The 14,294-nt window shown below is 46.2% G+C and overlaps 1 long non-coding RNA gene across 1 annotated transcript in view; it reads left to right on the forward strand.

Annotated features, from left to right (window-relative positions):
• Positions 1–14,294, forward strand: part of LOC148002929 (uncharacterized) — a 21,639-nt gene continuing 7,345 nt past the window's right edge. Inside the window, exons 1-3 of the long non-coding RNA XR_015631763.1 lie at positions 1–142; positions 1,891–2,138; positions 14,118–14,261. This is a non-coding gene — a long non-coding RNA (uncharacterized LOC148002929). The remainder of the gene's footprint in view (positions 143–1,890; positions 2,139–14,117; positions 14,262–14,294) is intronic.

Raw genomic sequence — 14,294 nt, forward strand, 5'->3', positions numbered from 1 at the left:
AAGGAGTTAAGACTTTTCTTCCACCGCACTGTCCGTGACTGGGCACTAAAGTTTCTGTCCACGCAGATCGCACACGCGGTGCTGCGGCTCCCTCCTGGGTCGTGGTGGTCCCTCCCATGGCCTCGAGTCACCCATCACAACGGTAACTGAGCTAAGTGTGGGTCCTTTGCAGCTCCCGCCGCGGTGCTTGGCTTAGACCCTGGGTGGTCAGCTTGAGCCTGTAGGAGCCTCTTCCTCTGACAGCTCCTGCCTCTCACTGCGATCCAGGGACTCTGAAGTCCAACTCATCCCCAGGCAGCTATCGACCGCCTGTCATGTCTGCTGCTTAAGCCACCGCTAGCCTGCTTCCTACACTTGACCTCTAATTGAATTTCCTTGGAAACTCAGTGACAAGATTGATTCCGCCTAATTGAGTCAAAGATGGACTCTGGGTGCCATTCATGCTGTCCTTGTTTGCCGGGGGCTCTCTGGTCTGAGGCGCCCAGATTTTCTTTATCTCAGTAAAGAACCTTTTACTTTAAAGGATCCTATGGATGTTTTGTGGGGAGGAAGGGATAAGGAGGCAGGTTTTAATGAGCAGAGGACAGGAAATGCTTGTTTTTAAATTTGCCTTGAGTCCTTGTTCAGGTGCAATTCTGAGGAAAAAAAAAACTAGAACAGAACAAACTTGCTCAAAGGCAAGTTTGGGGATGAGTACAGTTGTCGTCTGGGTTCTAGGAAGTCAGCGACTTAAACTTTTCTTTTTCTTCAGTGTTCCTGATATGACTCAGTAACGCAAAGGCAAGTGAGGAGCCGTGGGGGCTGCTGATCGCTCGAAACTAAGCTCCAGAGAGACAGCAGGGAGGCGCTCCGGGTGCTGTTATGTAGTAGGGTGGACAGAGACATTAACTACATACCCCGAAAAGCCAGAGAAAGGACCGTGGGTAACAACAGAGATCAAGAGCCCCTCCCCCTCCCTAAGGTTATTGGGTTAAAGGTTAAAAACTGTCAGGAAAAAAAAATGATGAAAAGAAATCCTTAACTGTGGGTTATCTTTGTCACAAGCACCCCACGTACATTTTTTACCTTGCAAAAGATGAAATCTGTCTGGTGGGGTAAGTGGGAGATTTGACTGACAGCAGCCAAACCTTTCACAAGGCCCCCCCCCCGCCCCCGCGGCCCCCCCCCCCCCCCCCCCCGCTAAAGCAACTGTTGCCAAGGACAAAGCCAAGCACCTACCCCAGGACCCACAGAGAGGAAGGCTGGATCAGGAACTAAAGTTGTCACCTCCACAGTTCCTGAGTCCGCTGATACTGGGTGTGGCATTGCCCCTGTTGCCGAAGGACCTGTGGCCATTTCCACAGAGGCAGTGGGAGCTGTCAATCAAGTCATCTTAGTAATCCAGCTGCTGCCAAGGCAATCAATTTTTTTTTTCCAGAGCTGGGGTCCGAACCCAGGGCCTTGCGCTCACTAAGCAAGCGCTCTACCGCTGAGCTAAATCCCCAACCCCCAAGGCAATCAATTTTAAAGCCCGTGTAACCTGGGAGAGATCCAGATCTAGCCAATGACACTGGGAGGAGACTTCAGAACAGTTGCAGATATCCCAAAGAAACTTCCTTTCAGTTGAGGGGAGCTAACACAGCTCTCTTGCCTACCACCCTAAGACTGGAGGCTTTGGGGAGCCTCTACCTAGGCCATGACAGCTTCGGATGACCAGATCCACTGTGTCTTCAGATAGCCCCACCTACACGTGACAACCCAGTGAGGAGAAGCCCCCATGAGAGCTAGAGCAAAGAACTGGTGATGAAGGATGCTCCTCTCTAGCGGTCTGGGACACTCCCCCCACCCCCATAAACTACCTAACGTTATCACAGAAGAGCGATAACTAATGGTGGTTTGCCTTTATCACAGGTAGAATAGGCCAAACTAGTTGAATGAGGAACAGGCGATTCCTGGGGCTGCTAGTTCCAAGCACACCAGCAGCCCCTAGAAGGGGACAGAGGAGTCCATCAAAGAGCTGTGGGCAGAGGCTTTGTAGAGCTGAAGCTATGAAGAACCGCTGGGATTTCAGCAAAGGAGAGCGACGTCTTCGGTGAGTAAAGACTTCAGAAGATGAAAGGCTCTAAAGACCGAAGACAAGAGACTACTGAAGACCAGAGGTAAGCCCTTGCTCGGAAGCACTCGTGGGTCCTGACAGTCACCAAGATGTTATCCAAAGCTGCAACAGCAGGGGCTGAGGGCCAGCTGACCTACGAAAGCTAGAGTTACAGAGTGTCCTTAAAACCTCAGCATACAGATGGCTGCAGAACAGCCCCACAATTACGTGACAGCAATCCTTTCCAAAACCTGACCGCCGCACATGGTAAAGAGAAACACTTCAGACTCCTAGAACACCAGGGTGTATGCGAGGCATTGCTTACCTGATAAATCAGTCCTTCAGCAGTCCAGTGCCCTCTAATTCAGTCCATTTTTACCTCCAGATGGCATCAGATCCTGCAGGCTAAGGGCTCAGTCCCACCGACTGACCCACCATACAGCACAGCTGAGCCTCAGATTCCCTGCTTGTAAATCCCTGAGGAGACACACACACATACACACACACACACACACACACACACACACACACACACCCCAAAAGCAATGAGGGTATCATGTGGTTTAAGCTATAATATTTTGAGTACTTTGTGATAAAGCAGAGTCTAGTTACAGCAGTCCGGTCACCAGAAATCAGAAGGCATGATTAGCTAAGGATCCCGTGTCTGAATAATAATAACTGATTTAATATCATATACCAGGATCTGGGCATTTATTTCATTACCTAAATTTAAAATGACTTCATATACCTCCCAGGCAGTTAGTTAGCTGGTTTAGGACATCATAAAAGCAAACAAAGAAGCCGGGTATGATGGCGCATGTGTGGAGATCTAATACTGGAGATGTTCACAAGAGCGTCAAATTTGAGGGCAGCCTCCATTTCCTGAGGAGATTCTGTCAAAGAAAGAAGTGGAGAAAGGAGAAAATGGGACTGGCCTAACCCCATGCCGACCAGAAAATACAACCCCACCTTTCTTACACAGGCCCTTAATGTCACGTGGATGTGATGTCCCTCTATCTCCTCTATAGTCAGTGACCGTACATAACTGCTGCTTATCAATGTTTGAAAACAAGTGTGAACACGTTCAAATGCTAGGTTAAACATTGGGCAACAGAGAAAGTGGAGGGCAACACCCCAACTACAGACCACATGCTAGCAAGTAAAGTCCCCATTACCAGGAATGTCTACCTGTTTCTGACTTGTTTCCTACCGATCAAATACATTGTATGAAATTGTTTTTTAAAGAAGGTATGAGTTGGAGAGATGGCTTAGCAGTTAAGAGCACTTGCTGCTTCTCACGTAGGACCTATGTTCAATTCCTAGCAGCCACACTGTGTCTCACAACCATCTGTAACTCCAGTTCCCAGGGATCTTCTGGTGTCAGAACTTCCTCCACAGGCACACATGTGGTGCACACACGTATAAGCACTCACACATTTTAAAAGGCGTGTATAGGACTTAGCTATAAAATCATGGTGTTTTCCTAAAGGATGAACGGGAGAGGGATAACAGTGGTTGACACTGTTGTGAGGAGGAACCCAAGTTCATTTGAGCTGTACCTTGGTTCTCTCCAGCATCAGCTATCACTTGTAAAACATGATAGTCGGCTTTCTTCCTTCTCTTTGATTGTATCATTCTGCCTCCAACCCGAAGGCTTTGTTAGAATTTTTAGAGCCAAGTTAAATAGGGGTGATTGTCCTCGGCTGGCCCATTTTAAACAGGAATAATTCATGGCTCTCCCATTAAGGGTAATTCTGACTTTTGGCTTTAAATAGTCTTTTTGTCATGTTAAAGAGACAACCTTTTATTTCGTCTAGGGAGCATTTCAATGAAGAACCCCTTTGGGTATTCATGGAATTAGCTGGATGCATTTTTACAATGTTTTCCAGGAGTATGATTGGTTATGCTCACACCTGAGCTTTTAGAAGAGAAAAAATAGAAATAGTAAAAAGTGTGTTCTTTTTACAGTTATGTTAAAGTGAGATGTTAAAGGCAGTGGTATAGAGGGTTTAAGGGGATACTGGAACAGGAAGGGTTAAATGGGGTTGAGGCAGAAGGGCAGGGTAGAGGAGGATCAGGGGAAGCTAACTAACACTACAGGCTTTTTGAAAAGCCATACAGAAACATGCTACTGTAAATGCTTCCTAAAATATATATATAAAAAGACATATATAAAAGACTTTAAATGGGGTTACCCTATAAAGGGGCGACAGTGCCCCTTCTAGACACCATAGGCTACCAAAACCCCCAGCACCAGGAATGGGTTCCTGCTCTTGGAGCTGCTGCTTCCTGAGGTCCCAAGAATTACAGGCCAGTGCCAGTTTGCTTGATGATAAGACCCTCTTACGGAGCACACTGTGTACTTGAGTCATAGAATACAGAGAGGTTAAGCTGGCACTCACCTTCGTCCCTTCTGGTTAGCTTTCATAGTACTAGAAAATCCTACACCCTGGGAACCCTTCAAACCACGACAATGGCTGGCCTGGCAGGACATGACAGCTGGTACAATAGCAGCACAAATGTCACGGGAGGAGTCAACCACTTTCTGATTTGCACATGAGATTTTAACATTTCTTATTGCAGCTTTATCGAGAATGCTTCCAAACTAGATATAACTCAAATACCTATTAAAGGAGATCCGGCTGTTTGGGTACATGACCAACATACTGTGGACACGAAGCGTGGGTAATTAGCGTGTGGAACTGTGTGAAAGACTCTCACAGACTCTGTGTTGTGATGAAGAAGCCAGACACGAGACTACATACTACATAGAATATTTATGCGACGTTTAGTAACAGGCAAACAGATTTGCTGGTTAGTAAAGTGCTCGAGTGATGAGTTTCACTGCCTGAACTCCATCCCCAGGAGACACAGTGGAAAGGGCAAACTGACTCCTGAAAGTTGTCCTCTGACCTGCAAGGGCAAGACACTGCGAGATTGTGAATATGTGCACATGCATACACACACGTGCACATGCTCACACGCGCACACACACGTGAACACACGAACACATGCATGAGCATACGCACGCTGAATTTGATTTAATTTTAAGAACAGTTATGGGTGATGGGAACAGGGTTTCTCTGAAGAGTGTATGAGCCTTAACCAATAGGGGGCACTGGTGAGTTTTCTAGCTGCTGGCAATGGAAGTAACGCGTTTGGACGGCAGTTACTTGTGCCTTCTCAACTACAAACTTTCATCAAGACTAGGGCCTGGGCACTTGAGCTGGGCGCATGACTCAGTGGCCCAGCACTTGCTTAGCATGCACAAGGTTTACTCACCAGCGTTTAAAAAACAAAAACAGAAACAAAACTAAAAATAAGAACGGAAGCCAGATGTGGTCACGGGCTCTGAGAGGGGAAGTAGACACGGGGTCCCACCCCTCACCAAGAAGCTTTTTGCAGCTGATACCTGCAGGCAAAGGGGAAACCCATTCTCAAATGGAGTGTCAGCCGGCAAGTCATCTGTTCCCCACGCAAGCCCGGGCCCAGGAGCAGGAGGCCAGCACAAAAGGAACTCTCTGATTTGGGGGTGGGGTAGCATTTTGTTTCATTTTGGCTTTTTGTTTTGTTTTATTGGGGTTTTTTTTTTGTTCGTTTGTTTGTCTTGTTGTGTTTTGTTTTGAAAGGGAACATAAAGTTAGGTGAATAGGGAGGTAGCGAAGGAACCGGGAGGAGTCAGAAGAAGAAAAACATTACCAAAATATGCTTTATTAAAAAATAAATAAAAACAAGCGAGTGAGTAAAGGAATAAATACAATCCCACTGGTGACAATGGTAATGCAAGGAGGACTGAAGAGCTGGCTCAGCAGGGTATAGAGTGCTCTGCTGCTTCAGAGCACAGGGCTGGCCCCCAAGGCCTACACTGGGCAGCTCAGATTGCCTGTGATTCTAGCCCCTGGGGATTCAATGCTCTCATCTGCTCTTTTTGGGCATCTGCACATATGTGTTCTTATCCTTGTACACACAAATATATAAAAAAAATAAAAATAAAAGCTTCAGGGGCTGGAGAGACAGCTCAGTGGTTAAGAGTACTGGCTGCACTGGCTGAGGTCCTGAGTTCAGTTCCCAGTAACCACACCGTGATGGTGGCCCACGGCCATCCGTAACTCCAGTCCCAGGGACTCCAAAGTCCTCTCTGGGCACTGCATGCATGTAGTGCACAGGCACACATGCAGACAAAACACCCATGCACGTTAAATAAATGATAACGTGAAAGCCTTTAGTGACAAGGCCAGGAAGACCTGGCCCTGCTGAGGGCATCAATCAGGTAGCATGAACCTCTTTGGCCTCTCCCTAATCGCCAGCCAAAGAATAAAATGGCCTGACCTCTCCTCCCATAAGAAAACCAAAAATAAAATATTAAAAAACCTTCCGGGGCTTGAGGAGATGGCTCAGTGAGTAAAATGCTTGCTCTGCATCCATGAGCACCTGATCTTCAGTGCCGTGCAGGATTTCTAAGCTCATCGCTGGGCAGTCTCGCTCACTGAGCGCCAGGTTCTGTGAGACCTTTGTCTCAAAAGAGAAAAAACAGAGAAAAGAAAGAGGAGAAAAAAACTGGGCAGTTGGATCTCTGTAACTTTAAGGCCAGCCTGGTCTACAAAGTAAGTTTCAGGATATCTAGGGCTACACAGAGAAAACTTGTCTCAAAAGCTAAGTAATAATAATAATTATTATTATTACATTATTACAAAGGTAATAAATAGGAATATAATAGTAATCAGATGTAGTGCGATGGAGGAAGATGCCCAACAGCAGCCACGCACAGGAGAGCAGTACATACCTGTAATAAACATGTGCACCACACAATCAAAAATAAATTTTAAAAGAGCAAAGTTTAGAAAGACTTATGAACTTCACAGAACTTTTTTGCAATAAAATTAAAAATTAAAGCGTTCAATGTATATATCCTTTCATTGGGTAATTCTACCTCCAGGAAATCATGCCGAAGAAGTAATTCTAGCTGAAATAATTCTGTCCAAAGAAGTTTAATGTAACAATAAGCCATTCTTGGGGTTGGGGATTTAGCTCAGTGGTAGAGCGCTTGCCTAGGAAGCGCAAGGCCCTGGGTTCAGTCCCCAGCTCCGAAAAAAAAGAACCAAAAAAAAAAAAAAAAAACAAAAACAAAAACCAAAAAACAAAAAAAAACAATAAACCATTCTTGTCAAATATTAAAGGAAAAATCTTATTGCATAAAACTGACCTGGAGACACAATGCACCCCATCAGCTGCTCACGTCATACACTCGTCCACTATATCTCTTAGCCATAGCGGCCTAGGATGCAGGCTGAGGATATGACCCAGCGGTAGCACACTTGCCTAGCACAGGCAAAGCCCTGGGTGTGAACCCCGGCACCCCTAAAACAAACAATATTTAATATACAGGTAAGTTAAGGTTTAAGTTACAACCATATGCATACTTGTCAGTCTGATTGTGTAGAAAACAAAAATATATGAAACTAGAAAGAAGACTAAATCTGGAAAAGGAGACGGAAGGAATACTGTTGTGTTGTTGGCCCCGAAAACACAAAGGTTCTGCACTTCGGTCCTTCCCGGGCATTAGAAGAGCTGCCTGGAGCTGGTGTGGTAGTCTCTGAAACTCCAGGCTTCTTTATGACGATGCCTCTTTCTTGGGCTCAGGCTGACAAGCTTATGAATGAGGAAGCTAATAGAAATTGCCTGACCTCCATGGGTTAGGATTTAAGATCTCCCTGATGGATCCTTAAACATCAAGAAGACTTAAGCTAGTGTCTGGAAGGAAATGATTCTCTTCACAACTCTTGCACGATTTTCAGGGAGCCTGTGAACGATGCTGACAAAGGAGAAATTAGCGAGTGAGAAAAGACAAAGCTATTCACTTACATATGTGGGAACTCACACGGAAATCGGCTCAGTTCGCTCAGTGCCGGTGGGGCCCTGATCAGAGACCTGACTCAAGGGATAGAGAAAAGGCTCAGCTAGTAGGAGCAATGGCTGCTGGAGCAGAGGACCTGTGTTTGGTTCCCAGCACCCACAAGGCAGCTCCCAACTTCCTTAACTCCAGGGGATCTGTCGCCCTCTGATGCCCTCCTTCGGTACTGCATTGGTGGCGCACATACATACATACATACATACATACATACATACATACATACATTCAGGAAAAACAACAGGTATACATAAAATGCAAACAGACAAATCTTTATAAACCTACTTTAACTGGCACTATCTAGAAGAAGAAAAAAATAAATGTCTCTGTGGATAATAATTAGACTCTTGTGGAGAACAGGCAGGATATAAGTTGTGGTGGGTTTGGTTACGAAGGGTCTGGATGGGGGATGCTGGAAGTTCACCTTCTCCTCCTTCGGGGATGTGTGGCTGTGAAGAGGGGTTTGTGGCTGTTTTAATACCCAGAAGTTCCTGTTGTTAGACAGGGCAGATGGGATGGGCTGGCCTCTCTCTGACAGATGCTTCTCAAATGTCATCAGCTCAGAATAACGCCATGCCAGTGTACGGTAATTCATAGTGCCCTTTTGTTCACATAGACAATATTCTGAAGTATTATCAACTCATATGCCCCACCCAGCCACCCCCAGTTTCCTGTTAGATCTCTCTTCACCCATGCTGGTTTGGGGGTTTGTTTAATTTTTTTTTGAAGACAGTATCTCGTGTAACCCAGGCTGCCTCAAAGTCACTATGTAGCTGAGGGTGACCTTGGGCTTCTGATCCTCCTCCGTTCACATCCCAAGTGCTGGGCTTGCAGGCATGAGTCACACTTCTCTCTAGGGAGAAGGGGACAGATCTGCCTGCCCAGAAAAGAATGGAATGAGATGGTTCAACAGCTTTTAAGCTTCCAAAACCTAGGCCTTGTGGGAAATAGTCTGGCCAATGAGATGTGACAATATGATTCTTCAGTCCCCAGAGAGAAGACCAGAGCTGAAGAGGGATGACTGTGCCATGGGCTGAGCACACTTTGAGTCAACACTCAAGGTCAGGGACAGAGTCAGAAATCACGGAAAAGTTTTCAGATAACTGGTTAGGGGGAAGTTCCAGATGGAGAAAGACCCCAGCCCAGGAACAGCTGGGTGGCGTGCGCAGATCTGGGACTCTGAGGCAGACCCCACAGAGGTGCGGTAGTCCAGCCTGCAACAGAGTTTCAAAGGTCTGGGGAACCCCGCAGCATCACCCCAGCAGTCTGGAATCCCAGAGAACATGGTGGTTCCCAGGGGCATCGCTGACTCTGAGAGCCCTATGGGAGGAGAAATTCAAGGGCTCCCACCAGGATAGGCTCCGGTGCCTGGAACTTGATACGGTGGGAGAGGGTTCTGACAAAATGGGTGGGGGCACAAATCTATAGGCTCACACAACTATAGGTTTAGAAAGTCCTATCCTGCACCCTGATGAGAAAGCTAGGTCAGACGGCACACGCAGCCCACAGAGGCCTCTAAAGGGACAGCTGACAGGATCTGGCAACTGTCATGGCCCCCACAGCTTTATGTTTAGGGTGCTGGGATCCAGTTTGCAGCAGGATTTGGGAAGCCATGGAGATTCTAGGAGGCGGAGCCTGGCTGCTGGAAGGCTCACTAGAGGCCGGCTGTGTTCTCTCACCTGTTCCGCATCTCTCTTCCTGCCCCGCCACGAGGCAAGGGAGTTCTGAAATCATGAGTCCAAATCATGCCCTTTCCCCTTTCATTTCCCCGGAGTATTTTGTTTACAGTGGCATGAAAGTGGCAAACGTGGGTATGCGGGGCACTAAGAGTGTGGTAGGGACCCAGAGGTCTTGCCTCTTAGGAAAGCCAAGGGAACAAACAAAGAAGCAAACAAACAAACAAACAGCCATGGGGCTGAGTAACGACCTTGAGTAGACAGAAACTTGACCGCATTTCTCCTGAAACCCACTCCTCATTAACCCTCCCCAGAGACTTTGAGGGAAAGGCCCACCGTGGTAAGTCTCTGCCAAAATGCTTCTATGAGACTTCACAGCACCAGCCAAGCGGCTCCCTCCCTCCCTCCCTCCCTCCCTTCCTCTCTATCCTGTCCCTCTTTAGAATCCCACCGTATGATTTTCAAATGACCAACGAAGGTGTGAGTTGTTATACACAGGAGACAAATAAACAAAAATCATATATAAAAACCTCTACTCCATCATCCTTGAGATGATTCTTCTTCTTCTTCTTCTTTTTTCTTTTTTTTTTTTTTCTTTTTTGGTTCTTTTTTTTTCGGAGCTGGGGACCGAACCCAGGGCCTTGTGCTTCCTAGGTAAGCGCTCTACCACTGAGCTAAATCCCCAGCCCCCTTCTTCTTCTTCTTCTTCTTCTTCTTCTTCTTCTTCTTCTTCTTCTTCTTCTTCTTCTTCTTCTTCTTCTTCTTCTTCTTCCTCCTCCTCCTCCTCCTCCTCCTCCTCCTCCTCCTCTTCCTCCTCCTCCTCCTCCTCCTTTTCTTCTTTCTCCTCCTCCTCCTCCCCCTCCTCCTCCCCCTCTTCCTCCTCTTCCTCCTCCTCCTCCTCCTTCTTTTCTTCTTCCTCCTCCTCCACCACCATCATCATCGTCATTAGTTTTTCAAGACAGGTTTCTCTGTGTAGCCTTCATGTCTGTCCTGGCACTTGTTCTGCAGATGTTTCGTTCTTCCACAGAGACGTTTGCTAGACCACGTTCATTGCTGCTCTATTCACTATAGCCAGAAACTGGGGACAAACTAGTTACCCCTCAGTAGAAGAATGGATAGAGAAACGTGGTACATTTATACAGTGACGTATTCCTCCGCCGTTGTATGGTGGTACACATGTTTAATCCCAGCACTTTCGGAGGCAGAGGGAGCTGGGTCTCTGTGAATTTGAGGCCAGCCTGGTCTACAAAGTAAGTCCAGGATAGCCAGGGCTACACAGAGAAACCCCGTGTCAAAAAAAAAAAAAAAAAAAAAAAAAACCTGCATGATGAAATTTGCAAGCAAATGGATGGAATGAGGGAAAAAATCATCCCGAATGAGGATGATTCTCAGACTCCGAAAGACAAATATAACCAGTGGGATTGGATAGGGAGAGGGGAACAGATTATAGAGACCCAGCCAGACATTACAGAGAATCAGAGACCTTGGAATGAGATGCTGCCGCCACCAAATCCCTCCCCTCAGAGCTCAGGGAACCCTGAAGAAAAGGAGGTAGAAAGAATGTAACAGTCAAAGGGGACAGAGGACAGCAGGAAAACAAGGCCCCTAAAGCAGCAGGAGCATAGCTCATATGAACTCACAGGGGTGAGCACGTGCGGGGCCTGCACCTGTCTGCACCCAGTCCTCTGTGTAAGTATTATGGCTTCCAGTCTGGTGTTTTCACGGATCCCGAGTGTGTTAATGAGGGGGTCTCTGATTCTTGTGCCTTGGCTCTCCGGCTCTCTTCCATCTGCTGGTTTGTCTTGTCCAACTTCAATGCGATAATTCTTGTTTTCTCTTACATCTTCTATTATATTTTTTAAGTGAATGAATGAAAACCTAGCCAGCCACCAGGGTAAAGACTAACACTGAACTGTCACTTACATCTGCTGGGAGACAGAAAATCAATTTTCTTCCATGGAGTGACACTGGGTATGCCAACCACTCCAGGACAGAGCTCATGCAGCCAGCCAACACATAATGAGGTCCACTGGTTTGTGTGTGTGTGTGTGTGTGTGTGTGTGTGTGTGTGTGTGTGTGTGTGCTTTTATTTGGTTGCAGTGTGAAGTTTTGCTCTGCTTTTCCTTTTCTGGCATGCTTTTATTCTGTTTTCTTGGTTTGGGGAGGTTTTGTTGTTGCATTGTGCTTTTGTTTGCTTTTTGAGAAAATTCTTAACATTGGGTGGTTGAAGAGGGGGAGAGGGGATCTGGAAGGACTTGGGAAGGGGATCAATATGATCAAAACACGTTTAAATTTAAACATTGTTTTAAAGGGGTTGGAGAGATGACTCAGAGGTTAAGAGCACTGACTGCTCTTCCAGAGGTCCTGAGTTCAAATCCCAGCAACCACATGGTGGCTCACAACCATCTGTAATGGGATCTGATGCCCTCTTCTGGTGTGTCTGAAGACAGCTACAGTAATGACTTTATCCAGGCTTTGTGGCACATGATTGTAATCCTAGAGGCAGGAGGATCAGGAGTTCAAGGCCACCTCAGCTACACAGCAAATTTGAGGTCAGTCTGGACAACAAGACTGTACTGGCTAGTTTTGTGTGTCAACTTGACACAAGCTGGAGTTATCACAGAAAAGGAACCTCAGTTGTGGAAATGCCTTCATGAGACCCAGCTGTAAGGCATTTTCTCGTGATCCTCCTGCCTCTGCCTCCTTCAGCAAATCCTACTGGTGTGCGCCACCACAACCGGTGGCATTTTCTCAACTAGTGGTCAATAGGGGAGGATTCAGCCCATTGTGGGTAGTGTCCCTGGGCTGGTAGTCTTGGGTTCTATAAGAAAGCAGGCTGAGCGGGGTTGGGGATTTAGCTCAGTGGTAGAGCGCTTGCCTAGCAAGCGCAAGGCCCTGGGTTCGGTCCCCAGTTCTGGAAAAAAAAAAAAAAGTTTCCTGACCTGCTTGAGTTCCAGTCCTGATATCCTCTGGTGATGAACAGCAATGTGGAAGTGTAAGCTGAATAAACCCTTTCCTCCCCAACTTGCTTCTTGGTCGTGATATTTGTGCAGGAATAGAAACCCTGACTAAGACAAAGACCCCGTCTCAAAACAAAACAAAATTGGTTTTTTCCCCTCTTTGAGGTGCTGGGGACCCACTGTTTGCTGCTGAACTCCAAACTCTTTTATGCAGCAAGTAACAGTACCATCGTTTGTAAGGACACAATTTGAGGAGAAGTTTCTAGGAGCGAAAATGTGGTAATTTATTAATTGTATTGAATATATTATATATCTTTATTGTATAACATTTCATTGTATGCACTCAGCACTAGCCTGTCCACAAAGGACATAGGAATGAGGGAAAACTAATTCTGCCTGTCTGTCTGTCTGTCTGTCTGTCTGTCTGCCTGTCTCTGTTTGTTTGACATTTTGGTCCTGGGATGTTATAAATTTTTTTTTGCTTTATTATGACAGTAAATTTGTTGAAGAGAAAGGGTTTGTTTTTTGAGATGGGACTCATGGAGCCCAGGGTGGCCTTAACCTCACTATGTAACTGAAGATGACCTTGAACCCCTGATTCTCCAAAAACCATACCTATCTGACTGGGATTGATTTTTGTGTGGATTGTGGAGCAGCTCCTGGACCCCAACACTCCATAGGATTGAATTTTATCTAATTTCTTTTTACATATTTATAATTTTGTTCTTTTTTTCTAAAACTCCGATGGCAGGCAAGCTTTATAGGGGAAAATAAAAATTGAAACCTCCAGTCAACAAAAATCAATTGAGCCTGCAGGATGCTTCAAGCCTGGACTCAAAGCCAAAGATGCTTAATGCCTAGTTAGAGCAACTAGCAGGGTTCGGTGGGATAAGCAGGGTTTGGTGGGATTCACCAATATGGGCTTCTAACCTTCAGTAACCGGATGACTACTAGAGAAGCAGAAACAGAAAGATCTTATGTTTTACTTTGGTATTTTTTTTAAAGATTTATTTATTATATGTAAGTACACTATAGCCATCCTCAGACACAACAGAAGAGGGAATCAGATCTTATTACAGATGGTTGTGAGCCACCATGTGGTTGCTGGGATTTGAACTCAGGACCTCTGGAAGAGCAGACAGTGCTCTTAACCACTGAGCCATCTCTCCAGCCCTCACTTTGGTATTTTGGGGATAGAATCTCTTTGTGCTCTTCAGGCTGGCCTCAAAATTGTACAACCACAGCGCATGCGTTGGAGAGTTTAGGGCAAACGTTTTACACATGAGCTAATGCAGTACTCTTAGGAGATGGGGAACTTTTAGTGCTTTCATTGAAAAATCACATGAAAAGAGCAAGAAATGGAAACCTCTCCACATTCACTGTAGAGACCACTAAATGGAATTTAAATGCAGTCCCAGGTTCCAAGTGCTGGGCTTAAGGCATGAGTCATTCTACCTGGCTTCGAGTGTTTTTTGTTGACTTTTGTTTTCTTCTGACAGTGGGGGCTGAACCCAGGGCTTTACACATGTGGGGAAAGTGCCCTGCTGCCCAGCTACATACCTGACTCAACACTGGAAAGATGGCTCAGGGGCCAAGAGCGCAGCTTCCCCTGCAGAGGACTCAAGTTCAGTTCACCCACACAGGTATCACAGCAAAATCTTGTAAGTGCAGATCTG

The sequence above is a fragment of the Rattus norvegicus genome, chromosome 10 (assembly GCF_021556685.1).
Source record: "Rattus norvegicus strain SHRSP/BbbUtx chromosome 10, alternate assembly SHRSP_T2T, whole genome shotgun sequence".
Lineage (NCBI taxonomy): Eukaryota > Metazoa > Chordata > Mammalia > Rodentia > Muridae > Rattus > Rattus norvegicus.